General features: G+C 38.9%; 1 pseudogene; it reads right to left on the reverse strand.

Moving 5' to 3' along the window:
• Positions 1 to 509: 509 nt before the first annotated feature.
• On the reverse strand, positions 510 to 1,255 carry LOC148042733 (uncharacterized; annotated as a pseudogene).
• Between the last annotated feature and the right edge of the window lie 2,341 nt (positions 1,256 to 3,596).

A 3,596-nucleotide genomic window follows, 5' to 3' on the forward strand; every position in this document is an offset into this window, starting at 1 on the left:
TTTATAATTAGCTTATTCAGGTCTTCAAAGTATTAATAATAGCTTATTAAAAACCTCCAGCATTAAATTACCTATGGTGTCTTGCAGTGTTTTGTATAGTTCTGCTGGTAATCCATCTGGACCTGGTGTTTTGCCAAGGAGCTGGTTCTGAAAGATACCTCATAGATTGTGCATAGAGATTCACCTATGGCAGTGGCAATTTTTTTAAGAAGTAGGCACATAATTCACCAGGGCCAATAGATTACGTAGTCAATATATAGTAAATCATTACAATAGGTTGTGGTACGACTAGGGAATGTAGGGTAGCAGCCATTGCTGTCGACGAAGTCTGAGCTGAAGAATGTATTGAAGAGGTTGGCATTAACAGCTTCATTGGTATGGTCTTCCCTGTTAGGTCCTTTTAGGGGTGGGATAGTTTTCGAGTCTTTTAAGTTTGGCATTTACAAAGTTATAGAAGGCTCAGGTGGATTTTGAGTGTAACAGCTCTTCTTCCTATTTGCAATGGTGATTGGTACATTCTGCCTTTATTTGGCAGCATAGGGCTTTATAGCAGTTTTTCAAGTTAACTAGTAGCCAGTTTTGTTTTTTCACCAAAGAGATTTTTTCTTGGATTGTAGCTTTCTTATTATTATGGGTAATTTTTTTTGGCTTTAGGGGTTATTATTGGTATGTATAGGCTGATGACTCTATTGACTTCAAGCAAAAAAGTGTTATAATGGTCTTCTGCAGTATTGCGACCTGTGAACAATCAAGAGATGCAAGGTCAGCAGCTATGAGATCAGAGTTTGCTTTTTTAAAGTTATAATTTGGAGTCCCATTATTATGATCCTCTTTGCAAGGACACAAATTGAAATGGAAGTCAGTCATGTTGTGGTCACTGTTTGAAAAAGGTTCTTTCACTTGTATGCCATAAATTGAGTTTAGACTGTTACAGAAGGTGAGATCTAAGCAGTTTTTGAGCCTCGTGTTATTCATTGCCAATTGTTTCAGCCCCAGAGTCGTAATAGCCTTGTACAAGGTTGCATGTATAGGTTCAGCTGTACATTCATTTAGGGTCCAATTAATAAAAGGCAAATTGGGGTCACCAAGAAAGATAAGAGGAAGCTGCCCATGTTAGTACTGCAGTTAGCTTATTCGGATGACCAAGGCTGTAATCAGGGGCTCTGTAACATAGCAAGAGATGGACTTGGTATTTATGCCTTGAAATTTGGTTGATGGCTTGAAATTGTTGATGATGTTGCGAACCTTTGTGATGTCATCAGATTTGTTGGTGTCCTCCAGTCCAAATAAGATAGTGTTGGGACTCTCCTGTTCACGTTCAGTCATGTCTTTGACAAGGATAGAGATGTTGTTCGCAGAGTTAGTGGTTTTCTGCAGCTGAGGTAGTTGGGTTGTTTCAAGGTGTTAGAGTTTCTCTTTTCTGTGTTTTTTCTTTGTCTTCCAGTGATGCTAATCGGGCTTCTATGGTGTCAACCCATTCTAGTAGAACAATTAATTTGTCCAGTCTAGGCTTGCAGGATGGGCAGAATAGTGGAAATGCAAACTGAGTGGTTTTAAGTGATGCAGATTGTAGGAATTGGGCTACGCTTTTGATTCTTCCCAAGCATTTATGGTGAGCATACATGACGCATAGGGAGTACTTTATGGTACTTTCATTCTCCTCAAATGCTTCTGTACAGATGAAGCACTTGCATGGGTTGTATGGGTCATCAGTAATGACTGTCTTTTTTAGGGTGGGGGTTTGGCAGTAGGGTGCTTGCCTGGCATGGTAGGTTTGCATGGTGTTTCTTGCTGGTTCAACCCTCTTGTTTGTTGGATTCTGTATGCAGCCTGTGGGAGCATCTTCTTCCACTAGCATGTCTTATTGGACTTTGGGAGATTGATCTCCCTTCATTGTGGCCAGCCTGGTTTGCTCCCTGCTGTTCTCCCTCCACCCCGGAGTGATAGGAAATGCTGGTTCTGTGCTAATTCTCTTGCTGGTCAGAATCGAAGGACATGGCCACCAGTTTTAGACATTTCAGTAGTTTGTGAAATAGTACATCTAACCAATAATGCATGGCAATAAACTTGGTTTCTTTGTCAAGCTTGATTTCTTTGTGAAGAAGGTATTTCCAAAGCTGTAGGGAACATTTCAAGACAGTAATCTCAGCAGAATTCTTTATAATAAACACATTTAATTTAAATTACAAGACTCCAAACAAGTGTCTAGTCATCTTGCTTTGTGATACAAAAAACAAACATATTTTTTGGGTGGGAGGGGGTCTGGATATGACTCCTATTGTCTTGAATGGAAATGTTCGCAGCTGGTCCCCGAGCACAATATAATCTTCCTAAATGACAGTTAAAAAGAATAAAACATGGTGCTAAATAACAGATTACATAAAAATGTTATTAGCGCATTCTCTCTCTCGGCAACAAATATATTAGTACAGCACTTTTTAATTTTGCCTGTAATTCAGCAGAACAATTTATATCATCATTTTTCTGGCAGTATTTAAACTATTTAACAATTTTCAGAGATGACAAACAGCAACAGAATTAAACACAGTGTAACCAGTTTTAAAGCATTGGTATTTACAAAATTCTACAGAAATCCAAACCCAGATGGATTCCTGAGAGATGTCAGAGTCTTTTACCATTTGCTGTTTTGTTTAAACGCTTTAGTTGGTGGGGGTGGGGGGTGGGGTGGGAGGGGTGTTTCCAAAAAGTCATATCAGGAGGCAGCTGCCTTTTAGGACATGGCTGCCAATGGCCATTCTGGGTTTTAAAAGCAAAATGCTCCTCCATTGTTTGGACTGGAGGCATTTCAGGTTTGTATAAAGTGGATACAGCAGAGATCCGAAAGTTCTGTTTATGTTGTGTAAGGTTTGCATCCATTTAATATTTATAAATGTATGTAGATATGTAGCTCCCTGTTACTGTTTTTGTTATCTGTGAAACTGTGTCTAATAAAAAATGAACAAATCTAAATGTTTTTTTATCCTAACATCTGCCATTCTCCTCCTCAGGAAATCCAACTTACTTCTTTAAGACTCTGTTTTGATACTTTTATTTCCAAAGTTAAAGTATAACTTCAACAGGAAAAAGAGAAACAACAAGCCAAAAACTAAAAACAAAAAAGATAAAAAATAAGTCTACACACATATTGTCCCCTCGTTGAATACTGTTGAATTTCAACAATCTTAATTATTTAACCTGAAAGCTGACTTCACAAAACAATGCCAAGCTGCAAAGAAAAAAAAATTAACCCTAACAAAGTTTAGCATATGGTAAAAAGGTCAGTACTAGTTTGTAACTGAGCGTGCTTTCCCCCTTACACACACGTGTAACTCTAGTTTAGTGGGTTAATATTCCTCCGCAACTCTCTTTGAAAAACCCCCAGAACTGTCCCAATTCAGTCCAGCCACCAGAGACCAATGCTGGTCCACAAAGCAATGGGCAGGGAGTCCCGGAGGCCCTGGGAAGTTTCATAGGTTGGCTGTTGCTTCAGAAGAGAAGCAGCAAGTCCACTTAACAACAAGGGCCTGGAATTTTCCACACCATTTCAAACCCGCAGAAATAGATTCTTGACTTTACAAAATAAAGTCTAGATTAAG

Source organism: Thamnophis sirtalis, unplaced genomic scaffold (assembly GCF_051295495.1).
Source record: "Thamnophis sirtalis isolate CommonGarterSnake01/CBP01778 unplaced genomic scaffold, rThaSir2_p1.2 scaffold_14, whole genome shotgun sequence".
In the NCBI taxonomy this organism is placed as follows: domain Eukaryota; kingdom Metazoa; phylum Chordata; class Lepidosauria; order Squamata; family Natricidae; genus Thamnophis; species Thamnophis sirtalis.